The sequence below is a fragment of the Pseudophryne corroboree genome, chromosome 9, assembly GCF_028390025.1.
Source record: "Pseudophryne corroboree isolate aPseCor3 chromosome 9, aPseCor3.hap2, whole genome shotgun sequence".
NCBI classification, from domain to species: domain Eukaryota; kingdom Metazoa; phylum Chordata; class Amphibia; order Anura; family Myobatrachidae; genus Pseudophryne; species Pseudophryne corroboree.
The window spans coordinates 382,688,481-382,716,014 of NC_086452.1; the positions used below are offsets into that span (position 1 = coordinate 382,688,481).

The 27,534-nt window shown below is 47.6% G+C and overlaps 1 long non-coding RNA gene across 1 annotated transcript in view; it reads right to left on the reverse strand.

Annotated features, from left to right (window-relative positions):
- The window catches only part of LOC134957060 (uncharacterized), a 66,528-nt gene extending 41,929 nt beyond the window's left edge, over positions 1–24,599 (reverse strand). The window contains exon 1 of the long non-coding RNA XR_010186423.1: positions 23,400–24,599. This is a non-coding gene — a long non-coding RNA (uncharacterized LOC134957060). The remainder of the gene's footprint in view (positions 1–23,399) is intronic.
- Positions 24,600–27,534: the final 2,935 nt, after the last annotated feature.

Here is a 27,534-nt window from a genome sequence, read left to right on the forward strand (position 1 = left end):
GGAGAGGGGGCATACCAGCAGTTCACAGAGCACTCCACATGCCCCCTCAATGATGAAAAACGTGGCCCAGGATAAGCAATCTCTGCACCAACACAAAGCCACACCACTTTTGAATAGCCCACGCCCCCTTTCAACCACGGCCGCACGCGCTGCACACGTACATAACTAAAGTGTCCCTCTTCACTGCAGTGCAATGTTGGGAGGTATGCCACAATTACATACACATCACACACACACCCAACACACTTTCTTACACACACTCACACCCACCCACACCCCTCTCCTGCACACCCCACACACCGTAAGGCCATCCCACACCCACCATAACCCCATACCTGCCACCCACACACCACAAATACAACACCCATCCAGCTTCTCCCCACCCAAAAAAATAAAATAATAATTCATCTAATGGCCACACCTTCCATGCACACACCCCTACCCCCCAAGAAAAACAAACCCACCACCCTCCAGCCATCCATCCATCACATATCAACACACTCCACCCAAGCACACCTCCAACTCCATCCCCCTAACACCCACAACCACAACTCTGTCACACACTGCACGTCCTGTCACCACCCCCATCCCTCACCCCTACACCAATACATATAGAGGCACCCACCCACCCCCACCCTATTCCATCAACTTAACACGCCCTACCACCACTCCCACAACCACACAGCTATCTTCACCCTGCACAAACCCTACCACAACCCACCACACTCCGAAACTCATAACTACTACCGTGTTTCCCCGATAATAAGACACTGTCTTATTTTTTTTTTTTCAACAAAAAACACCATAGGGCTTATTTTCGGGGTAGGGCTTATTTTAATTAACATTGACACCATGCCACCCAGTCCTGCTTTTACAGCCCCCAGTCCTCCTTTTACAGCCCCCCCAGTCCTCCTTTTACAGCCCCAGTCCTCCTTTTACAGCCCCCGTCCTCCTTTTACAGCCACCATGCCCTCAGTCCTGCTCCTCACCTACAGCAGTTTCCAGTTCCAGTTAGTTCTTCTTCTTGCTTTCCGCCGGCGCCGCTGCTACTCCGCTCCCGCCGTGTACAGAAGCCGCGTGATGTGCGCGGTGACATCATGCGCAGGGCGCAATGCATCCCTGGGACTGGGAGCTGGAGTTTTCAACGGCTGATACAGTACTGTACAGCATCCCTCAATCAGGGCGGCGGTGAAGGGGGTTAGCGGGGGTGGAGCTGGGGGCATTGAATTTAGTGCACGGACTCGGGTAATGGGAATTTTGATAGGGCTTATTTTCGGGGTAGGGCTTATTTTGGACCAGTTTCCAAAAGCAGGGGTAGCGCTTATTATCGGGGAAACACGGTATGCCCCTACCCCTCATCCACCTACCTTTACACAAGTACAGCACCTATGCACCCCCTTGCCCATGCCCAACAACCCCATACTACATCTTCCCACGAACAAACCTCCTATTCCACCAATACAAACTATACAACTACTATTCTACACCTTCACTTTTCAGTAGAGATTACGGGGACGTAGCCCCTTACGACAGTGTGAAGAGCGCCCGTAGGGCGCGATGAATCACCTAGTTTATGACATATATACTCTCTTTGCATATTGTTGGATGCGGCCTTATCTTTATATCCCATCCTCGGTATACTGTTCTATATGTGTGTGATTTATGTGGTTTTTGATAGTTATCTTAGTACCTTAATAGATCACACACGCAGTACCATTAGTGTCACATCGGGAGCCCTGAGTTGTCTCCACATATATGTGGAGAAGCGTCCTGTTTTACAGGACACATTCCAGCTGCGGCAGCCAGGGAGTCTGTGTCCCCTGCGGGACAACGTCTCTGACAGCGCTGGGACAGCTTGTCTGTCCCCAGCGCCTGTCAGTGTGTGGCGGCGGCGGGTGTCCGGTGCAGGGATTACCCTTTTCCCTGCATCGGACCGGAGGCTGCAGAGGCATTCAAATATTGGCGCTCTCCGGGAGCCAATCGCGGCTCCCGGAGCGGCGGCCAATCAGAGAGGGGCGCGGCGAGCCAATCGGCGCTCGCCGCGTCACAGGCCCCGCCCCCAGCATCTGACGTCAGACGCCGGGCAGGAGCCGAGGGGACCGCGCGCGCGGAAGAGCGCGAAGAAAGCAGCCTGGACCTGGAGAGAGGAGTCGGCGCGCCGGAGCGCAGAAGAGAGTCCGGCGCGGAGGAGAAGACGACGGCCGTGGGAGGAAGAGCTCCGGTGGCCGCTGAAGAGGCCGGAAGACGTCGGGCTCCTACAAGAAGATGTCCAGCGGCGGCTGGACGTGGAGCAGCGGAGGCGGCGCCGCTGGCCAGGCCGGGCCAGCGGCAGAAGAGGGCGCCGGAGACCCCCGGTGCAGGTGAGGCCTCAGTGAGGCAACTTACACCCCCCTCCCTTTTCCTCCCTAGACCACCGGGTGTTCGGGCATTAGGCCCGTGGGCACGGACGGGCAATAGGCCCGAGCGCAGATAGGAGTTTGGGGGTCATTCTCTGTCACGGTGGTTTGGGCGTTAGGCCCAAGCCACCCTCTCAACGGCGCAGAAGGCGGGCTTAGGCCCGAGGGCACATAGCGGGCACTAGGCCCGTAAGGATAGTCAGGCCACCGGCCTGTGGCACCGGTTAGGCTGGCATTAGGCCCGAGCGGCACATCAGGCACTAGGCCTTGGGGATCTATAGAGGGCATTAGGCCCTAGGAAAGCCCGCTGGTAAAGGAGCATAAGGTGACCCTGGGCACTAGGCCCAGGCCACCCAACGGGTGACAAGTTAGGCGGGCGCTAGGCCCGTGGGTGAAGCCAGGCCTCCGGCCTGTGTGCAGTCAGGGGGCGCTAGGCCCAGTGAAGAAGTGTTTCCCCCGAGGTGAATAGAGGTGGCACTGGGCACTAGGTCCAGACCACCCTGAGGTGATTAGGTAGACAGGCTCGCTTGGCCTGAGGCCCACATAAGGGAAGGTACAGGAGGTGGGTAGGTTGTGCGGCGTCCACCCCCCAGAGTGCAGGTAGGGATCTAAAGGAATCGCACCGTTTGATGTACTCTGATGTGTGTTGTTACCGTGCAGGGCATAGTGTTGTTTAGAGTTTGTGCATAGTTTGTGTTGCACCACCCACACTTGAGCCAGTTTGAGGGCTTTGTTTATGTAGCTAGTGTAGCGGATGCACACTAGGTTAGAGTTAGGCCCTGCACGGCTGTTTCTCTCTTTGCCTCCTTACAGGGACCTGTGAGTGGAGAAGATCGGAGTACAAGACGTAGGACGGTGAGTAACATCTGTCTGTGTGTTCCTTCTGTGTGTCCCTATCTGTCTCCCTTCCTTCAGGGCGAACGGTGAGCCTTGCACGCAAGGTAGAATTTCCACCTGGTGCGAGAGTGCCAATAGGTGAAATTCGGGCTCTGAGGCGGACGCCTGGGATGACCCTCACCTAGCCCGAAAGCACTATTTTCCTCGGTTCCGGAGGGCGTTTTGGTCCACAGTCAGGAGGACGGCACTCAGCAATCTCCTTCCTCCTAGGTCATCGTGTACGGATCCGACGGAAGATTTGCCAGGTCCGTTGAAGGTTCCGGTACCTGAAGGTGAGAGAGAGCGGCGCCTGGTGAGTACCGAAACTACACCTGCACGGCAGCAGGCACCACCACACGCGCAGCCGCACCTCTTACATATACTATGTGGTTATTGTACTCTGATGGGTTGAAACTATGCTGCCAATTTTTTCAATGCACGCAAAAGATACTAAGTTTTGTATCTAAATTAATTTTATACTCATTACCATATGGGTTACAGCGGATGCTCTGAGTTTATGTACAGTTTATGTTGTTACTGTGTATTGAGGAGTTGAAACTGTGTTGCCAGCATTTTCCTGCTATGCACGTCATATGTCACCATTGTTGTTCGTTGCAAGCCTACCGCCCGAGCGGCCGGGAGCACAGGAAGTGCGCGATGCAAATGGGTGTCGTCAGAGGACACGGCTCCCGGGACGAGGGCGTGGATGCACGGGGTGAGGTAAGAGGGTATTTAATTGCTTTTTCACTGTTATTCTTTTAATCCTGATGATGGTATTAAATTATCGAAACGTTGATTGATTGAAGCAGAGATCTCTGTGTCCGTTCCCGTTAGTGCCACCATCACCTCCAATTATATATATATATATATATATATAAACACACACAGAGGTTTGTGAAGGCGGCACTCACAGGTAAATAATCAGACGTAGTGCATATATAACTTCTACGTTTCGGTTTTATTAAAGAAAAACCGTCATCAGGAATATATGTTACAAAAAAATCTCACTTTATATACTTTTGGCGCACTGCAGCTGTTTCACGGGTGTATGTCAGTATATAAGGTGAGATTTTTTTGTAACATATATTCCTGATGACGGGTTTTCTTTAATAAAACCGAAATGTATAAGTTATATATGGACTACGTCTGATTATTTACCTGTGTGTGCCGCCTTCACAAAACTCTGTATGTATCTTTTAGGAAGGCACCAGGTTATTTGAATTAAAGGAAGCAAGGAGTGCTGGTTACAAGAATACACTATATATATATATATATATATATCTCCTATATAATAGCCCAGATCTGTGACTTTGTGACTCATTTGCTAACGCTGGGCGGAGTCACAACACTGGCGGAGTTAGTCAAATGAGTCACAGATCTGGGCAAATCTATAGGAGACTAGGAGCAGAAGCAGATGGTATGGGCATGGCACAGGCAGGGGTGCATACCTACCAGCTTTCTTCAGGCAGGAGGGACACACATGCGGCGAAAGGGGGGCGTGGCCAACGAAAAGGGGCGTGGCTTCACCGGAGGGCCCCCGTTTTCGTCAGTGAGGGGGCATGCCCAGCGCTCTGTGAGCTGCTGGCATGCCCCCAGGGGCGGATTATGAGTCCGAGGGGCCCAGGGCACTTGAGAAAGGGGGGGTCTATCTCATGGCTGTGTCTGCTGTGGGTTTGGGGGGCGTGGCCTAATAGCGGCTGCGTGGCCACGCCCCCTTATGCAAATTCCGGATATATTTTTTTTTTCATGGGATTTTGGCCCCTCAGCTAGGGGTAAATCCAGAGGGGGTGGTCGCTCCCCCCTACACACCCGCACAGGCAGAAGAAAGCAGGGAGGCTGCTGCCTCCCTGCAACACCACAGACCTGCCAACACGCAGCAGCGTGTGCTGACTGTAGCACAATGCTGCTGCTGTTACTGGCAGGACGGGGAGCTTAAGAGCTGGGACAGAGCTACTCCAGCCAGGGAGGCCCCTAAAACTGTGGGGCCCACGGTACGTACCCCCTGGCCCTCCCCCTTAATCCGGCTCTGCTGCCGGAACCCCCGCTTAATCCGTACCCCCTGATGCCCCCTCTCCTCCTGTCTCCACTAAATAGACGCTGTGCGCATCTATTCACCGCTGTTCTGCTAAGCAGAACAGCGAGTTCAGGAGCTTCCCAACTGACCCCCCTTCACCGCGGGACACTGCGGGCCACGGGTGGGACAGCGGGACAGACCCCAAAAAATGGGACTGTCCCACGAAAATCGGGACAGTGGGGAGGTATGGGGTTGTGTGAGGGGGTATGCCGTACAGACAGACAGGCACCGGCTCACTGTGTGCTTGACCCCCCACATCAGCAAACTCAGCAGGGGCTCTCTGGCGCAGAGGAGCGTGACTTTCTGGCACACTCCACGCTTCTTAGCTGCAGTTTTGTGGGGCACCTGCCGCTGTGCAGGTTCCGTACTGCCTCTGTTATCTCCAGCCCCGGCAACCCCACCGCTAGCTGCAGCGCTGCCACCCGCAGTGAGGTGCGCCCAGCTCCTTCACACACTTTAGCCGGCGGGTAGCGCTGCAGAAGTCCGCGCTGATTGCAGGCTCCGACCCCCTCCTCCCTCCAGCCGCAGCGTCTCCTGGGAGCTAACCAGTCACTCCCAGTCTCCCCTCTCTACATCGCCCGGCAGCCGCGAGGCCCGCGCCGCGTGCATGCTACGACTCCCACCCCCCGCAGCGTCTCCTGGGGGCTAACCAGTCACTCCCAGTCTCCCCTTACCACAGTGCCTGGCAGCAGCGAGGTCCGCGCCGCGTGCATGCTATATGACCCCCTCCTCCCTCCAGCCGCAGCATCTCCCGGGGACTAACCAGTCACTCCCAGTCTCCCCTTACCACAGTGCCTGGCAGCTGTGTGAGGTCTGCGGTGTGTGACTGAGGAGGGGGGGAGGGATGCGGACGGGCAGAGGAAGCAGGACTCTAGCCTTAGAGAGTCAGCAATGCCAAGTCTCCACCAGCAGCAGATCCCAACAGGTTGGAGTGGAATAGCAGCAGCCAGCAGCAGTGACTCCGGTAAGACACATCTGTCTGTCACCACTGTTCTGTCCCTAATACCAATCTCTCCCATGCCCTGTGTTCTGTCATGTCCCTGTCACTCCTGGCCTTGCCCTGTCACCCCTGGCCTTGCCCTGTCACCCTTATCCTGGCCCTTTCACCCGTATCCTGGCCATTTCACCCTTATCCTGGCCCTTATCCTGGCCATTTCACCCTTATCCTGGCCCTGTCACCCTTATGCTGGCCCTGTTACCCCTATCCTGGCCCTGTCACCCCTGTGCTTGCCCTGTCAACCCTATAATGGCCCTGTCACCCCTGTCCTGGTCCTGCCGCCCCTAACCTGGCCATGTCACCCCTATCCTGTCCCTGTCATTTCTGTCCTGGCCCCATTGCCCCTGTCCTGGCCCCATCACCCCTGTACTGGCCCCGTCACCCCTGTCCTGGCCCCGTCACCCCTGTCCTGGCCCCCGTCACCCCTGTTCTGACCCTGTCACCCCTGTCCTGGCCCTGTTACTGCATACCCTCCAACTACCTTTTTGGCAGGTACAGTCCCCGCAGCGCCTCCAGACCCCTCCCCAATGTACCACACCTCTGCACCTTCCCCTCCACCACATGCGGCACCCCACCCCTCCCCCATACGCAGTGCCTCCAGACCCCCTACACCACCCACGGCTCCCACTCCCCCGCCCCTCCACCACCCACAGCACCTCCAGGCCCCCTCCACCATCCACCCCCCATATATGTCTCCCCCCACACCTGCCCCCCCTCCACCCACAGCATCTGCAGACACCCTCCTCAATCCGTGGTCCCCCCCCCCCACTCCACCCCCACCCACGGCACCCCTACACCTGCCCCTCCACCACCTGCAGTGCTTCAAGACCCCCTTCCCCATCTGCCGCACCACCTGTACCTGCTCCTCCCCCACCCATGGTGCCTCCAGACCCCCTACCCCACCCCAGCCCCTTCCCATCCCACAGCACCTCTGGAACCCTTCACCCATCCGCAACATCCCCGCACCTGCCCCTCTCCCACCCATGGCACCCCTGCCCTTCCCCCACCTGCAGTGCCTCTGGACCCCTCCCCCATCTGCAGCCCCCACTCCTCTGCCCCTCCCCCATCCGGGCCCCCCCACGTATCCGCCCCCTCCTCCACCCGCAGCATCTACAGACACCCTCCCCCATCCGCAGTCCCCCCCGCACCCGCTACATTTTGTACATCATGCCCTGCAGGTGCTGTTCACGCCGTCGCAAGGGGCTGCACCTCCTTCACCAACGCACGCCCTTTCATTGTGCAATATTTAACCACTAACAAAGGAATGCAGGTAATACTCCATATAATACAAATATTGAACCCGAGAAAGGCATGCAAGGGTTAAGGGGGCGTAGCCCCTTGCGACGGTGTGAAGAGCGCCCGTAGGGCGCGATGAAGCACCTAGTATATATATATATGTATATAGATGTCCAAGTGGTCGGCACTCCTAATTAAATGAATATAATACCTGGTGCCTTCTCTTGCAGAGTTATCCACTGTATAAACACATAGAATTGAGCGGCAGTCTCAGGACTTTAACAAAGAACGGGTCCTCAGCCCATCATAAGTTTGCTGGGCTGAGGACCCGTTCTTTGTTAAAGTCCTGAGAGTGCCGCTCAATTCTATGTGTATATATATATATATATATATATATATATATATATATATGGGAGCCTGAAGCACCTAGCCCCTCAGGGTACAGAATATAATGATAGCAATATGTGATACAGGAGAATGGAGTCCCACACAACAGCTATAGGCACACTCAGTCACATGTGCAATACAGGAGTTATTCCATATAATCAATAACACTGCACTGGGCTATTAACTTTACATAAAAATATGTGTGAGTATAGATATAACAATGCACAGTAGATACTGGATGTATATAACAGAATACTTGTACTAAATATTCAGACAGCAGTACACTTCTTAACTAACACTGTCTAAAATGACATGTAGAATACTTACAGTAAGTGCCTGTAAATGCACAGCGCTGATGAGACAGGCGGCTTTACAGAGGAGAGAGAGCCCCACAGTCCCGAGAGATCAACCCAGCTAGTAGTGAAGATGGCGCCAAAATCTCTGTCAGGGAGTGAGGGAGAGCGAAATGCAGCTCCAGGGCGGGAACACCAGCAGTAGATGGTGCCCGAAGCTGGGGGAGGGGCTACAGGTCAGCGCCTTATCCCCTATGCTGGTCCTCACCACCGGGTACTGTGGAGCCTATATCAAACGGATTTTAGTAAATCTGACCTGTGCTCCCTTGCCCTGGTGGATATAGTGGGGTCCCTGTGCAGTACAGTGTCCACGCCAGTGGCGCGGCCCATCTCATCGGACCGCGATTAACCGGCGGGTCCTACCTGAGGGACCCTCTTACCTCCTCCCTGATGTGCAGCCATGCGATCCTGGAGAGCGTAAGCGGTGGTGTGCCTGATTACCGGTGCGCCTCCGGTGCAAGTACCCGGGAACCCGGCCGCGGGAGTATGCAGCGCTGCTGGAGAGGTGATGGAGCCGCAGCACGGAATTTCAGAACCTGGCCGCGGGAGTATGCAGCGCTGCTGGGGAGGTAATGGAGCCGCAGCACAGAATTTCAGAACCTGGCCGCGGGAGTATGCAGCGCTGCTGGGGAGGTGATGGAGTCGCAGCACAGAATTTCAGAACCTGGCCGCGGGAGTATGCAGCGCTGCTGGGGAGGTGATGGAGCCGCAGCACAGAATTTCAGAACCTGGCCGCGGGAGTATGCAGCGCTGCTGGGGAGGTGATGGAGCCGCAGCACAGAATTTCAGACTGATAGAAATAGTGCTGCGGCCCTTGAAGTCTTCTTAAAAAGCTCTTTTCAGGGCTGCCTAGCACAGCCCCACCTGTTAGTGACCTGCACTGCAGGCACCAACTAACAAACTGGGCTCCAGTGCCTGGAGGCGGGGTTATAGAGGAGGCAGTGCAATGCATCCTGCGAACAGTCAAAGCTTTAGCCTGTTGGTGCCTCGTATCAAGATCCAACTCTACACCCCCGATGTATTCCATGTGGAATCCCAGTGTACCCCGCTGCAGAAAATTTAATTTTTAAGGTGGAAAATTCCTTTTAGACAAATATTAACATTACTGTTGAGCTAGGTTTATTCTTTTTTTTCTCCTATGAAATTTAATTGAATTTTTAACAAACAGGTGGGGTGGGTGGAGTGGGGGGGGGGGGGTACAGAAATAAAGAAGGGAAGGAAAGGAAAGGAGGGGAATCGGGAAGTACACTCAATAACATACATGGTCATACAACAATTACAAAAACCAGAGGAGGGCTCCGATACAAATCATTATACAGGTTGAGTATCCCATATCCAAATATTCCGAAATACGGAATATTCTGAAATACGGACTTTTTTGAGTGAGAGTGAGATAGTGAAACCTTTGTTTTCTGATGGCGCAATGTACACAAACTTTGTTTAATACACAAAGTGATTAAAAATATTGTATTAAATGACCTTCAGGCTGTGTGTATAAGGTGTATATGAAACATAAATGAATTGTGTGAATGTAGACACACTTTGATTAATGCACAAAGTTATAAAAAATATTGGCTAAAATTACCCTCAGGCTGTGTGTATAAGGCGTATATGAAACATAAATGCATTCTGTGCTTAGATTTAGGTCCCATCACCATGATATCTCATTATGGTATGCAATTATTCCAAAATACGGAAAAATCCCATATCCAAAATACCTCTGGTCCCAAGCATTTTGGATAAGGGATACTCAACCTGTAGTCATATAATACATAAAAATTGTCTGGATACTGGCTTGTGGTAAAGGAACCATATGCAAAAAGATCACATCAAAATGTTAAAGACATTGATAGTACGCAAAAAGTGAGACCCCTACGAATTCAAGGCAGCAGAGAGACATCTAACAGTTGTCTTATGGAATTTTAAGTACCCATAGTTGCTCCAGGGAAACCAACGTAGCCATGGGCAGGATGCCGATTAGGTATAAACAGCACCTGCAGTTTTGAATTCGTAATGAGAGTGGACCATATTTTCAATATCTGCAATAATAAGGACCACCGGAGTGCGCCACTGACGATCAGAATTTTGGTTGCTATAAGAATGTGGCCCAGTTTATAGCGGTCATTTGGTGAAAGGTCGCCAAAATAAACATGAAGGATGGCTAATTTTGGATGAGGATTCACAGAAAGACCGAGGACCCTTGTAATAAGTGTGAATACTGAAGTCCAGATAGCAAGACAGGACCAGAAAATGTGAAGCAACGTCCCCACATTGCCACAATTTCGCCAGCATAAATTAGATGTAGTGGATTTCATAACATGCAAACGAGTCGGGGTTAAATACAGATGATGAAAGAGTTTGTAGAATAGCTCAGTATGGGATAAACATCTAGAAAGGCAAAATCTGGATAGGAAAACAGCTCTCCAATCCTCTTTCGAGAACGTGCAATTCAAATCAACTTCCCATTTAGTTTGGCATATGAGTTTCGAAGGCGATTGAGGTTCGATAACTAGGTTGCACCATTTCGCTTTGCCACCCCTACTGATTATTTTACAAATTAGTTCTAGTATGTGTTTAGGAATGAGCGATATTCTGCGGGACTGCTGTGTGGATCCATACAGCCAGTGACTTACCTGAAGGAATTTATAAAATTCCTTATGAGACTGCGAAAATTGAGATTGGAGGAGGGGAAATGGCAAGAGGAAGCGCGCGACCGTTACTTCCCTTATACACCTTTTCCACTAGCTCCTTAAAACACAGGTAAATGTGCGGGGGCGCGCATTTACCCGTGTTTTTCCCTAGTGGAAACGGGTCCCCCGGTAAATTCCTGGATCAAGTGATCCGGGAATCCTACCCGGGTAGCTAGCCGGGTTGAACACTTGTTCAACCCGGCTAGCTGTCTAGTGTGAATGGGAGCCGTGTCGAGGCGACACGGCTCCCGTTCACAGTGTATAGGGAGGGCGGCGCTGGGAGATCATGTGATCTCCCAGCGCCGCCCCTGCCGCGTCACCAACCCGGCAATATGCCAGGTTGGTGAGCGCTGCTGAAAGGGGGCTGTAGCACGGGTCGCAGCCATGTCAGGCGACATGGCTGCGACCCGTGCTTAAGTGGAAAAGGGGTTTAAGTGAAGTAACTCCTCTGGACAACCAAGTATCAAACCTTATGTCTGGGATGAGGGTAGCCAAACCCTTCAGGGAGAGGTTAACAGAGGGGAGGGAAATATAGCTTTGCTTAGACACTAGTTCCAGCCATGCTTTCCGTGTATGCAGAACTGCACTGGAATTATTGACGGACGCTTTCCCCTCACTTGGCGGAAGCCACAGTATATCGGTAAGGGGAAGAGGTGATATCAAACCTTGTTCTAGTTGGACCTAACATCTGAGATCATCTTGAGCAAACCATGCTCCTGTCTGTGCAAGGATACAAGCTAGTTGGTAGGAGTGCTAGTCAGGGTAGGCAAGGCCTCCCTCCGCTTTAGGCATCGACATTGTTTTACGCGCGAGTCTCGGTTTTTTGCCCTGCCAGACATATTTAATACATATAGAGTTAAATTTAGTCAAAAGATAATTGGGAAGCATTAAAGGGATAGTTCTAAACAAATAGAGTCATTTGGGGATTATCGACATTTTCAATGCGCCCCATCCATGACACATGGTGCATAATCCATTCCGGGGTGAGTTGTGATATGTTACGCAGCAGGAGTGGATAATTAGCCACTATAAGGTCAGTCACTTCCGGTGTTAGCTGAACACCTAGGTATTTGAGGCTCATATCCTGCCAGGAATAAGTATAGCGGGATTTCAATAATTGCAGCACATCAGAGGAAAAAGTTAATTTATAAAAGGAGACTTTTTTTAGTAATCTTCCAGAACATCATGTAGAGCCAGTAACTAATGGGTCGGTTCAACTAGGGTGAGGAGGACATCGTCTGCGAATAGACAGACCTTGTATTGTCCATGGATCTGTTTTTTCAGCCAGAGGTTCAATGGCAAGGGTGAAAACTAGGGGGGAAAGAGGGCAACCTTGGCGGGTTCCATTTGTGATCCGAAAGGTCGAAGACAGCATCCCATTCACAAACACTCGAGCAGATGGATTAGAGCAGGCATTCCCAACCACGGTCCTCAAGGCACACCAACAGTGCAGGTTTTAGTGATATCCAGGCTGCAGCACAGATGGTTAAATCAAAATAACTGAGCTACTAATTAAGTCACCTGTGCTGAAGCCTGGATATCACTAAAACCTGCACTGTTAGTGTGCCTTGAGGACCGCGGTTGGGAATGCCTGGATTAGAGTAAAGGGCAGAAATGGAAGCAAGAGCCCCTCCGGTGATTCCAAATTTCCTGAGGACTGCATATAGATAGCCCCAATGTAGTCTATCAAATGCCTTCTCCGCATCTAGAGAGAGCAATAAAAGAGGAGCGTCCGAAGCGGAGAAGGCATCCAATACATTGATAACTCTCCTTGTATTATCGGGGGACTGTCTTCCTGGCACAAAACCCACCTGGTCCTGATGGATATGAGTTGGTAATAACGGGTTAAACCTATTTGCGTTAAGTTTCGCATAAATGTTAACGCCGTATTGAGTAGTGCTATTGGGCGGTAATTAGGCATAAGGGAAGAATTTTTCCCCGGTTTCGGAAATGTTACAATTCGGGCCTCCAGCATCTCTGTTGGAAAAGATCCACAAGAGGAGGCAGAATTGAAAACCTCCGTCAAAACTGAGATCAGGGAATCCTTGTAACATTTATAGAATTTATCCTAAACCCATCAGGACCAGGTGCTTTATCCAAGGGTAAGGCGTCTATGACACCCTCTATTTCCTCATCAGACCACGGACCTTTGAGAGACTGAAGGGTTTCCGGATCTATTGAGGGAATATTAATGTCCTTTAGAAATGCGTCTATAGCATCAGGGGTGGGTTGTGGGACGGATGAATCCTCCTTCAGATTGTAAAGAGTGGAGTAGAAATTTGCAAAAGCATCAGCAATTGCAGAGGGGTCAGAAATCTTATCATTTGTTGAATTAAAGATTGTCTTCGCCCGATCTCTAGCTATTTTCCCTCTGAGTTTCCTTGCCAATATTCTCCCCGCTCTGTCTCCAGGTACATAAACCCTCTGTTTAAGTTTAAAGAGGTTCTTAGGAATCTCTCTTAAGGCCAGGAGGTTCCATTCATCCCAGACTTTAATTAAGTCTTGATAGATTTTTTTTATTTGATGTGGAGGCTTTGAGTAGGATTTCTAAGTCAGCAAGACGTTTTTCAACGTCTGCCTGATGATGAAGAGACAATTTACGAATCCGGGAAGCTGCTTGTATAGCTGAGCCTCGAACAACCGCTTTAAGGGCACACCAGTGGGTAAAGTGTCGGCCGGATTATTCCTATCCAAATACGTAGAGAGTGTTTGTGATATTGTCTGCTTCGCCTCAAGGTCAGCGAGTAAATGTTTGCCAAGGCGCCAAGGTCTAGTGGGTTAATGGGTGGTCTTAACGTTCCAACGGAGCAATAATGCAGAATGGTCAGACCAAGAGACTGGCAGGATAGAAGCCCCTTCCACCTGTTGAAGAGTCCATTTGTCAGAGATCGCCAGGTCAATTCTTGAGAACGAACCATGGACAGGGGAGAAGAAAGTATAGTCCCTACTAACTGGGTTTTTGGCCCTCCAAACGTCATACAGTATAAATCATATTCATGAAGAATATTCTTGAAGGACTGAGAGTTATCGTGAGAAGGAATGGCCTTGGAGGAGCGCTTGGATGATGATCTATCAATGCGTGGGTCTAAGACCATATTAAAGTCTCCTAAAACCATGACGGAACCCGTATTATACTTATACAATACGTTACAAAATTTCCTAAGAAAGGGATTTTGTTTAACATTAGGAGCATAAACCACCACCAGAGCGAGGTGTTTATTGTCTAATTTACCAAGTAATATAAGGTATATACCATCTGGATCAGAGACCTGTTTATCTAAGGAGAAATTACACGAGTTGGAATAGAGCAGTGCAACACCTGCTTTTTTACTGGGGCCATTGGCCATGTAGCAATGTGGGAACCTGCTATTTGATAAAGAGGTTGGCGAAGTGGATATAAAGTGCATTTCCTGAAGAGCAACTATATCGACTTTACATTTGGCAAAGTGGGTCAGAGCTAGTCTCCTCTTATTGGGTGAATTCAAGCCCTTGACATTTAATGACAGTATCTTAACCATTAGGAGTTACATGGAACATGAGGACACAGATAATATGTGTACTTGGGCAACAGGGAATAGATTGGCTGAACAAGTAAGCAAGGGGAAAAAGAAAAGAATCAGAAAGAAGAGACACAGAAGAAAAGCAAACTAAGCACCACAAGGGTGCCACTTTGGACCACCAAAATGGGTGGCGCATGGGGGGACGCAGCGGAGGACATAGCCCTCCAACACTCCTAAAAATATAATATACGGAATCCAATGGAGATAATCTATATAATCAAAAACCGCTAAAGTCGGAACCTCTCAATACAGTTGAATAGCTATCTATCTGTCTGTCTGTCTGTCTGTCTGTCTGTCTATCTATCTATCTATCTATCTATCTATCTATCCTCTCAATACAGTTGAATAGCTATCTATCTATCTATCTATCTATCTATCTATCTATCTATCTATCTATCTATCACCTTCCCTGAATTAACGGTCATGAACAAATCCGTGAATGAAGAGTGCATGGTGAGAACTAGCACAAATAATGATTACATTGTGGGATACAATGTCTAAAAAACATGTCTGCCCCTCCGTGTGGAGCTTACGATAACAGAGTGAGATAGGGATGTACTGTCCAGTACATGGGTACAGGAAGCATCGCAATAAAAAATAAATAAATACAAAATAAAGAAATATTCTACAATCAGTCCCAGAGGGGCAAGCCATTCAATCATAACTAACAGATAGCATATGTCGACACATGACTGAGGGTCAGTGGTCACCCTACGCCAATAGAGGATGCCCCACTCAAACTCATCTCCCAGATAGTTACTGACCGGAGAGAAAGTAATCCTACAGTATAGTATATCAGCATACCTGCCAACATGACCCTCTCCAGGAGGGACAGAATGCTCTGCTCCTGGACTTCCCTCTTAAGTTACGATTGCCATCACCTGTGCTGAAACACCTTTCTTATCCATTAACCTGTTCAAAACAGGTGCCAGCAATCATAAATTAGGAGAAAAGTCCAGAAGCAGAACATTTTGTCCCTCCTGGAGAGGGTCATGTTGGGAGGTATGCTATCCAAACGATGACTGTTCAGATGATCGTGTATTAATGACATATCTTTCAGATATATTGTATCTGCCATGCAGAACAGCCAGTGCAATATATTTGTACTAGAAGTCTTTAGTTGGGCATACACTACATACAGTACCTCCCAACATGACCCTCTCCAGGAGGGACAGAATGCTCTGCTCCTGGACTTTCCTCTTAATTTATGGTTGCCATCACCTGTGGTGAACCACCTTTCTTATCCATTAACCTGTTCGACACAGGTGCCGGCTATCATTAATTAAGATAAAAGTCCAGAAGCAGAGCATTCTGTCCCTCCTGGAGAGGGTAATGTTGGGAGGTATGTATCAGTGTAGCCCATGTGCATGAGAAACAAACCTAGAACACACTAAATATTAAGGGGAGACGCTATGACAACCGCACCAAAGATTAAACAGTGGAGACCCGGGAAAGAGAGACAACATAGCAGAACAACAAAACACATCTGATAGACATCGTGAAAAACAGTATGCAATAACAAGTATGTATATGACCTGCGGGCAACCGTCAGACTTAGGTCGAGCCACCGGCAGAGACCCAGTCCTGCGTCAGGTTAAGATTTTGTGGAACTTGTGCAGAAATGTTCTCTAGATTTCAGGAAACCAGGAGCTTAAGTCCCGCCTCAGGAGAAGTGACTACTGTCGTAATGCTGTCCCTACGGATGAGGAGCTTTGTTGGGAAAGCCCAGTGGTAGGGAATATCAGCCTTGGTGACTGGATAAAAGGACCTGCGAAATGCCAATGTTGCTGCTGAAAGGTTGCCAAATACTTGAAGGTCTCCCAGGACAGGGGTAGAAGTGTCTGAGGGCATAGACGCACGGAGGATCCATTCCTTCACATGATAGTAATGTAGGCGCATTAAGGTGTCCCTCGGGGCATCCGTTGGAGCGGTCTTAGCCTTTGGGATACGATGAATGCGATCTAGGAGGGAGTCCGATATGGATGTGGTGGGTAGTAACTTCATGAACAGATCTGTAACAAAATCAGCAAGCTCAGAGTTAGAGTTTGACTCCGGGATCCCCCGAATCTTAATATTGTTACGTTATGACCTGTCCTCTAGGTCACAAGTTTCCCTTCTCAATTCTGTAACCTCCGACTGAAGTTCCTCGTAGTGGGCAATCAGGCCGTTATGGGCCTTCACCACTTCCTTGAGTTTATTTTCAAGGTGATCCGTGCGCTGTCCAGGCGTGTCCACTGATTGCTGGCAGGTATGTAGTGCAGCCGTAAAGTCAGCTGAGATATCAGCCTTAAAGGACGCCAGGAGTTGTTTCATGGTGCGCAAGATTAGCGGGGCATCATCCCCTGAATCAGAATTCGACAATGGGATTGCGGACCCTGGCTCTAAACGGGCATCACGGCCTTGTTGTTGTTTCGGCCGCACATCAGAAATTGTAGAGGGCTTTGAGGAGTGCGGGGGGTGGGGGGAGAGTATTTAAAGAAATTCACTGGAGGAACCGCAACCAGATCTTTCTGACGCTTGGGAGGCATATCCACAACAAAAAGGACTGTTATCGAAAATCACAACATACAGGAACATTGGAGGGAGACAGGTATAGTTATGGGTGGAGCATTACAGAGGTCAGTGGGGCATGTTCCGCCTCTAGACTGAGGTACGGTGGACCAAGGTCTATGGTACTCTAAGGTGTTGTAGAGGGGAACCGTAGCCACCAATCATGGTCACTGGGTATGCACAATATGTCTAGGGACCGGGTGTCAGACACCACACCAGCAGATGCAGCAAGTAGCCGACAGCAGTGGCTGGCAGTGAGAGGTACGGGGAACAGGGGGCAAGCACGATGGTGTAGCGGGTCCAGATCTAACTCTCCAGGGTCCCTGTGCTGTCACCAACCTCCACAGCGCATAGGGGGCACAGGGAATCCCAATGAGAGCAGACAGGAATGGCAGCTGGGCAGAGGAGGCTACAATGTAAAAGGCAGCCCAGATCAATTTCTGGCAGCACTGGTGAGAGGTAGATGGGGGAGAAGGGGTATATTAGAGGGGAGACACGGGAGCTCTCATGAGGCACGTCTTCCTCCCTCAATCGTCAGGCCACGCCCCAAGCGAGGTCTATTCTTGCGAGAATTTCCATGTTCATTCAGTAAAATCCAAAGCCTCATACCTTATATAGCTTCATATCTGTTTTAATAACATGAAGATATTTTTGTTTTCATACAAGCAATTTAAATTTATTTTGTTTGACATCCCAAAAAATTCAGAGGGATTACGGCTAATTTGTTTTGTATTTGTATACAGAAAAATGTGATAACTTGCCAGAGAGGAGTAAGATAGTACTAGGAGGAAAACAGTCAGTAATAGGAATTTCCTGGCAGGTTGGAGGGCTGGGCAAACACAGAATTTACATGTCTGTCTGTTCCACTCTTGTAGAAAATTACTTGCTCATTATTAAACCAAAAGTAAACTTCAGTAGATCTAATTAAAGTGTGTAAAAACTGTAAGCAACATTAGAACTAGTTAAATGACTGCAAACTAATGTGTGTTGTTAGAATAAATTCACAAATGGCAGGATTCCTGGATATACTATCAACAAACATATGTAACACTGCTAAGCTACTACTATTACACTGCTCAGTGGCGTCACTAGGGTCGATGTTACCCAGTGCAGATTGCTTGTATAAAAGTGCACGTGTCCACAATGCCACACCAACAGTGTATGACATTTGGGGGGCATGGCTGTGTATCACGTCCCCATTCTTGTCATACTGGGGGCTTACCCAGTTCTCCAGGAGCTGCTGAACAGCCCCAACCTATCCTGGCACAGTGTGGATACCCGCTGCTCAGTAACATCATCGAGGGGATGACACCAAAATAGCACATCAGCTGTGCTTTTTTGGTGTCACCCCAAAGGATGGTGTCACCCGATACAGTCTGCATCCCCCTAGTGATCCCACTGCTACTACTATTATTGGTACAGGTTGAGTATCCCATATCCAAATATTCCGAAATACGGAATATTCCGAAATACGGACTTTTTTGAGTGAGAGTGAGATAGTGAAACCTTTGTTTTTTGATGGCTCAATGTACACAAACTTTGTTTAATACACAAAGTTATTAAAAATATTGTATTAAATGACCTTCAGGCTGTGTGTATAAGGTGTACATGAAACATAAATGAATTGTGTGAATGTAGACACACTTTGTTTAAGGCACAAAGTTATAAAAAATATTGGCTAAAATTACCTTCAGGCTGTGTGTACAAGGTGTATATGTAACATAAATGCATTCTGTGCTTAGATTTAGGTCCCATCACCATGATATCTCATTATGGTATGCAATTATTCCAAAATACGGAAAAATCCCATATCCAAAATACCTCTGGTCCCAAGCATTTTGGATAAGGGAGACTCAACCTGTATAATAAATTTTTAAGGTGTCACATATCTCTTTAAGGATGGGCAATGAAAAAAAAATTGGGCATTCATAAAACAGGGACACACATGGTAGATAAAATAAATGAGGACAACAAAGTGTAGGGAAGAAATCCGGTTGTCTGCTGCAGCCTTGTAAGAGTGGGCACTCCTCCCGCATTCTGCCTACTTCCTAGTGAAGTGGGCAGAATGGGGAGATAAATACAGAGAAACTGCGGTCCCGGCGGAGACTAATGATGAGATTGTTTGCTAATCGTGCCATTTTAGCCCCAACCCTATGCAAACACTGTCCAATCATGTAATTTACCCAGTGAGGGGGTGGGATCTGATGGTGCGATTAGCATGGCCACACCCCATCACTGCCCACCTGCTTCTCCTCACCGGGTTTCTTCTGGCGCAGGAAATAGAAATGTAGGCAAGTATGCAGTGGAGATCGGGACATTAGTGTGATTATTAAAGTTGGGAGCAGGGTAAGTTTTCATGGGATTTCAGAGAGGGTTTAAAGATGGAAGTCTGTGGTATAGTTTGATTGGGTGAGTTTGGGATTTCCATAAGTAGATAATGGCACGGAAGTCTTGTAGGCATAAAATATGAATTCATACAGACATCTCTCGCTACATTTTGCAGCATGACCAATAAAAATGTGATCAACCCAATAGCAATATATTACTTGTATTGGTCACACACATAGTAATATTGGGGCACTTTGGACAAAAAAGACCAGACCATAAGTAAGGATCATAAATGAGCTCCTTATGACCTTATTTAGAGCTAGATTCATATTACAGTAGAGGTAAAAAAAAATCTGATAAAAAAAGCATCATCAAAGTATATATGTTGAGTCACGTATATATTAACTCCTTCATCACTGTGGCTTTTCTCACTCCTGTGCTGAGCCTGCAGTATTTTGACACTACTGATCTGGTCACATTTTTACATAATTACCAGTTATTTGCAGAGGCATTTGTCATTTATAGAGGCAGTGCCCACACACATTCCTTTATATTTTTCAGAAAATTTTTAATGTTCAGTAAACTTTATTGGCTTGCTTATACCTAGGGAGATCTACCCGGGATCCGAATCGGCGGGATCCCGGGATTTAGGGCCAAAAACGGCCGGGATTCAATCCCAGGATTGGAAGCTCCAATACCGGGGATTGAGGGATCAGTGTTGAGCATCCTCAGGACGCTCAGACGCTGCCCGGCTTCCTTCTCCCGTCTCCCCAGTGCAGCGTGATGTGCAGTGAGAGGTCACCCGCTGCTGGGATCCGCCGGGAGAGAGCAGCTGATGTATCCCACCCGCCTGCCCCCGGTGTATGGTGAGTTATCTGTGCGCGGCGGGCAGGACGGCCACACAGGGAAACGCCAATCCCGGGATTGACCATTTTTCAATCCCGATACCCGGGATTGAAAAATAGCCCGGGATTGGCCTCCCTACTTATACCTCCTGAATTGGCAAAGAAAATCTGTCCAAAATGGCCCCAAACTTTTTTATTTTTATTAAGATTTAAAAAAATGAAGTAAAGGCAAAAGATTGGGCTATTTTAGTGCCTCCATCCCACCTGCTGTTTGTTAAAAAAAAATTGCGGTGCAGGGCTGAACACATTCATTGGTCTGATGCCATTGTGCACAGGAGCAATGATGTCATTATTTGCCACCTCTTTCCCAACCTTCCCAACCTCCATCATCAGGAAATACGGTAACTCTGGGTTCAGGTAAGTATAGTTATTACTACTTTTTAACTCATGTGTTCTAAGGGTTTGATGTAAAAGTGCAGGACAAGTCCTACTTGTCCTTAGCATGAAAAAGATACGGATACATCCAACCTAAACCTAGCAATGTTTGGACTTCAGGTATACAAATAATTATATTACACCACTGTATTGCATAGAGATGCAGTTTGACAGTGTTAGTTGAAAATAGGGTACATACGTGATGTACACGGGTTTAGTATGAAATACCTACAATCAAAATACAGACGGTCAAAATACTGACAACAATTGACCGATGGGCAAAATACAGACAAGGTCAAAATGCCGACATTTAAATGTCGACAAGACAAAAAGGCGACACAAGTTTTCCCATTTTTGTGTGTATGTGTCGACATAAGTTGATATGGACACCATATAAATGGACCGCGTCCCCTGGCATGGCTTGCTGCGCTCGCCATGCTTCGGGCACGGGGCCTCGCTGCACTCCGCACACTATTATATTCCCCCTCCAAATCCACTGGGATGGTAAAGTATGAACAAGTCGGTTTCAATGAAAAACTCATGTCGATTTTTGACCTGTCGACATTTTAAAGGTTGGTATTTTGACCTTGTTGGTATTTTAAATGTCGGTAATTTGACCATGTCGAAATTTTTACCTTGTCGGTATTTTGACAGTCGGTCAATGGTTATTAGTATTTTGACTGTAGGGATTTTGATTTTAGGTAAATTGACTGCATCCCGTACACACACAGTAATCCAAGTAAAAATTACAAATAAGTCACCCAAATTGACATCTCTGACTATGAGGTATATTTATCACAATCCGCATCTCAGATACGGATGGAATGTGATAAAATCGCACAAACTCGCAATGTGATAATTAAATATATTGCAGGGATGTATCAGTTATAGCATACAAGAACAGAGCTTGCGAGAGTGTCTCCGCATGCTCTGCCACTGGGTTTCCCAAACTCTGCCATTACAGTCCAGGTTTTAAGGATTTCCATGCTCGAGCTCAAGTGACTTAAATAGTACCTTAGTCAATTTAATTTACAGTAACTTTTGGGATTCAAGCATGGTTATCCTTAAAACCTGGAATGTAATGGCGGAATTTGGGAAACTTAGCCTTACTGTTTTAAACTTATGCTTATCCGCCTTTCCAGGCATATGGAGCTGCTAATCTACTGTAGTATATACACAAAATGATACACACGTTTTTTGTTTGCACATGAAATCCTATATGCTTTAGTATAGACGTACAACAACCTCTTGGGTTAATTTAGCACCATCATTCACCCTCAATTTCAAAAAATAATCTTCTCGTAAAAATGTATTTTTATTGTCATTGCCCATTAAACATGTGCAAAAATATGCTTTATTAACAACTTAGAAAAGGTATGACATAGGATTATTTCACTTTTATCACACTTCTGTACATACATATAAAATGAAGACAATATTCCAGCAATTAATATACATGATATAAAGTTCTTTTCATTTGTCCAAGAGCTGCTCTAGTTCCAGTGTAAAGACTAGTCTATATATATATGTACAGTACAGTGGCATTGAGAAAATACCAGCAACCTCACCCCTAGAGTACCTCAGCTTTACATTCTGTTTTCTATTTGATCCTAGCTTGCTGATTGCAGTTAAAACAAAAGACATAAAAATAAACTATAAATGTTGCCTCTTTTGGCTTAATGGCTATATTTTATACTATATTTTATATAGTATTTGTAATGTTTTTCTTTCTTTTAACAGAATAGTGAAGTTTACTGTGTTTAACGTCCCACTTTATTTCCCATATAACCAGTTTGGAAGAAATAATACAAATATCTGGCTGCTATTTCTAACAAAACATCTTTTTTGCACTAATATAATAAATGTTCTGTATTGTATTTTACTAATTTGACTCGCTAATCTATAACTTGTGTGACAAGTGCAGTCACTAGGGCAGTATATCCATTGTTGGTGGCCACTAGCATTATAATTCTTATTTGTCTATACTCAGAGTAATAGCCAAAGGTTTTCTGAGGACCTGGTACTGCTGTTTTTGGGGCCTATCAGGACGATCCTGTAACCTCAGAGCATGAAACCACCTGGGCAGCCTTCAGGCTAGGCAACAGCTGATATTGCACATACTGTATATGCCTGTGACTGTACAGAATAATTAGCTGCTGGTCTGTATAATGTTGCCCAGCCTTTAACATGGCTAACCTGAAGCCCTGTCTGTCTTCCCACCATAATCTGGGGTGTTGTGTGTAGAATTTTGAGGGAAAAAATTAACTTATTCCATTTTGGAATAAGGCTGTAACATAACAAAATGTGGAAAAAGTGAAGCGCTGTGAATACTTTCCGGATGCACTGTAGTACATATAACAATAGTACATGATTCTGCCCTATTCAGCCATTAATTGAGGCAGCTTCGTGCCAAAGGTCTCTCTAGTGCCCACCAAGTTGGAGCATAAGGGAATAATGTAATGGCTATATACAGTATATTGGATTTATAGCAGAGCCGTATTTAGACCTCATGAGGCCCTAGGCAATATACCAGTTTGCACCGCCCCCTTTTTAGAAGTACATAAGGCAGCCCATTCCACTCTCTACATACCATAGAAAAATAAAGCCTACTATACATAATTCCATTATGAAAGTAATACATATATATATATATATATATTTACAGTACCTACCTGCAGTCTGACTCTGCCTCTCTCCGTCCCTCACTGTTACTGCGTGCTGGCAGTGGCAGGTACTACTGTACTGTGGCTGGGGGCCCTCTAATACAATGCAGACAGTGGGACTCTGGGAGTGCGGGTGGGACCATGTGACACCATGAAGCCATGTGGTCGTCACACAGTGCTCTTATGGGAACATTTTGCAGGGGCACAGTAATGAATCTCAGTGGCAGTATTAGTGATGTTAATACTGGTCTGAGCCTTGTTACTGAGCCTCTGTAAAACATTGAACTAGTAGTCAGCCTTTGTGATCGAACATGGATGGGCCGGATTTCGTGGGTCCTGACTATGGACACCTTGAGACCCACTGAGACTTAGGAGGACACCTAGGTTACATTGTGGGAAATCCAGCCCTGATTCATAGTACACTACATACACATTAATTTGTTTTCTTTTACTAGGAGGAACAGCAACGGAATGAAGAGCACCTTTATACATTCTGTCAGCGGCACTAACATTATTGTGCACAGTACTATAATATGAAGAGGTCATACTGATTATAGAACTGGTTTGTAAAGACGGACAGCAGCATCATCGCTTTCATTTAAAATGTTTAAAAAAACTTTAGAAAATATATGTATGGTCTAGAAAATAAATCATGACCTAGATACTCACAGTAGGCCGCTTGTGGCTTTGTATCGGAAACGCAAAGCAGCATCATCTAATTTCTCTGACTAAATGTGCACTTATCTGACAATCCTGTCAACACAAATTAAAGGAACAGAAGCTGCACATTTAAAATAAAGGGGAAGATGTATAAAACATTGGAGAGAGATAAAGTACCAGCCAATCAGCTCCTGTCATTTTACAAGCTGTGTTTGAAAATTGGCAGAAGTAGATTGGCTGATACTTTACCTCTCTCCACTTTAATTCTCTCCAAGGTTTGATAAATCTACATCCATGAAACAGCTTGGTTTTTCAAGAACACAGGATTCTGGATAAAATAACAGATGTGTCCACTTACAGCTAGCCTCCCTGCACATTAAAAAGCCCTTCTAGTGCGTGACTTGGTAGCGCCAAACATAATTATGTGTGACTGTTTCCAGTAAAAATAAGAATTTACTCACCGGTAATTCTATTTCTCGTAGTCCGTAGTGGATGCTGGGTACTCCGTAAGGACCATGGGGTATAGACGGGCTCCGCAGGAGACTGGGCACTCTTAAAAGAAAGATTAGGTACTATATCTGGTGTGCACTGGCTCCTCCCTCTATGCCCCTCCTCCAGACCTCAGTTAGGGAAACTGTGCCCGGAAGAGCTGACATTACTAGGAAAGGATTTGGAATCCAGGGTAAGACTCATACCAGCCACACCAATCACACCGTACAACTCGTGATAACTATACCCAGTTAACAGTATGAACAATAACTGAGCCTCTCTCAACAGATGGCTCATACAATAACCCTTTAGTTAAGCAATAACTATATACATGTATTGCAGAGAGTCCGCACTTGGGACGGGCTCCCAGCATCCACTACGGACTACGAGAAATAGAATTACCGGTGAGTAAATTCTTATTTTCTCTGACGTCCTAGTGGATGCTGGGTACTCCGTAAGGACCATGGGGATTATACCAAAGCTCCCAAATGGGCGGGAGAGTGCGGATGACTCTGCAGCACCGAATGAGCAAACTCAAGGTCCTCCTCAGCCAGGGTATCAAACTTGTAGAAATTTGCAAAAGTGTTTGAACCCGACCAAGTAGCAGCTCGGCAAAGTTGTAAAGCCGAGACCCCTCGGGCAGCCGCCCAAGAAGAGCCCACCTTCCTCGTGGAATGGGCTTTTACTAATTTAGGATGCGGCAGTCCAGCCGCAGAATGTGCAAGCTGAATCGTGCTACAGATCCAGCGAGCAATAGTCTGCTTCGAAGCAGGAGCACCCAGCTTGTTGGGTGCATACAGGATAAATAGCGAGTCAGTTTTTCTGACTCTAGCTGTCCTGGAAACATAAAGTTTCAGGGCCCGGACTACGTCCAGCAACTTGGAATCCTCCAAGTCCCTAGTAGCCGCAGGCACCACAATAGGTTGGTTCAAATGAAACGATGATACCACCTTAGGGAGAAATTGGGGACGAGTCCTCCATTCTGCCCTTTCCATATGGAAGATCAGATATGGGCTTTTACCGGACAAAGCCGCCAATTCTGACACACGCCTAGTCCAAGCTAAGGCCAAAAGCATGACCACTTTCCACGTGAGATATTTTAGCTCCACAGTCTTAAGTGGCTCAACCAGTGGGATTTTAGGAATCCAACACACGTTAAGATCCCAAGGTGCCACTGGAGGCACAAAAGGGGCTGAATATGCAGCACCCCTGTAACAACGTCCGAACTTCAGGCAGTGAAGCCAGTTCTTTTTGAGAGAAAAAGGGATAGGGCCGAAATCTTGGCCTTTATGGATCCAAATTTTAGGCCCATAGTCACTCCTGACTGTAGGAAGTGCAGGAATCGACCCCCCTGGAATTCCTCTGTAGGGCCTTCCCGGCCACACACCAAGCAACCTATTTTCGCCATATACAGTGAAAAAGTCTTGCTGTCACGTCTTTCCTAGCCTTTATCAGCGTAGGAATAACTGCATCCGGAATGCCCTTTTCCGCTAGGATCCAGCGTTCAACCGCCATGCCGTCCAACGCAGCCGCGGTAAGTCTTGGATCAGACAGGGTCCCTGTTGCAACATGTCCTGACTGAGAGGCAGAGGCCATGGGTCCTCTGAGAGCATTTCTTGCAGTTCCGGGTACCGAGTTCTTGGCCAATCCGGAGCAAAGAATATTGTTCACACTCCTCCGTTTATTACAATTCTCAGCCCTTGGGTCTGAGAGGAAGAGGAGGGAATATATAGACCGACTGGAACACCCACGGTGTTACTAGTGCGACCACAGCTATCGCCTGAGAGTCCCTTGACCCAGCGTAAAACCTTTTTTATCTTTTTATTGAGGTGGGACGCCATGTAGTCCACCTGAGGCAGTTTCCATCAATTTGCAAAACTTCATGAAGACTTTCTGATGAAGTCACCACTTTCCCGGGTGGAGGTCGTGTCCACTCCCGGAATGAACACTGCTGACAGTGCGCTTACTTGATTCTCCGCCCAGCGAAGAATTCTGGTGGCTTCTACCCTCGCCACCCTGCTCCTTGTGCCGCCCTGGCGGTTTACATGAGCCCCTGCGGTCTGACTGGATCAGAACCGGTTGGTCGCGAAGCAGGAACTCCGCTTGACTTAGGGCGTTGTATATGGCCCTTAGTTCCAGGATATTGATGTGAAGGCAAGTCTGTTGGCTTGACCACAAACCTTGGAATTTTCTTCCCTGTGTAACTGCCCCCCACCCTCAGAGGCTTGCATCCGTGGTCACCAGGACCCAGTCCTGAATGCCGAATCTGCGGCCCTCGAGAAGGTGAGCACTAAGCATTCTTCCCCTTAACATGTGTACTCTCGTGTCAGGGACAGATGAGTCATCAGTGATATGCAAATCATCTTTTATTCCAATAATCATATATTGAATATCTTTTAGCCCTCTTGGCTGTAACTTTGCATTATCGTAGTCGACAGTGGAGTTAAACTCCGTGTCGATACTTTGTTATTTTGGATAGTGAACATAGAGAGACTCTGAAGGACTCTGTGACATACGTAGCAGTGAGTCTGTTGCCAGCAGATCTCACTGAAAATAAAAAACCTAACAAATACTTTCTTTTCTAGGAAGCTCAGGAGAGCCCCTAGGGTGCATCCAGCTCTGGCCGGGCACATATACTAACTGAGGTCTGGAGGAGGGGCATAGAGGGAGGAGCCAGTGCACACCAGATATAGTACCTAATCTTTCTTTTAAGAGTGCCCAGTCTCCTGCGGAGCCCGTCTATACCCCATGGTCCTTACGGAGTACCCAGCATCCACTAGGACGTCAGAGAAATGAGTCTTATATACCAAATTATATGAATAGGATGCACAAGCAGCTAATGCTGATTAAAATGATATGCAGCATGCCTATATTCTGTGTGCGACCGCGGATGTATCTGCATACGAAGTGCTACGTTACAACGTTTTCCTATAACACTGTAACATAGCATTTCGTATGCAGATACGGCTGCAGACGCACACAGAATAGAGGCATG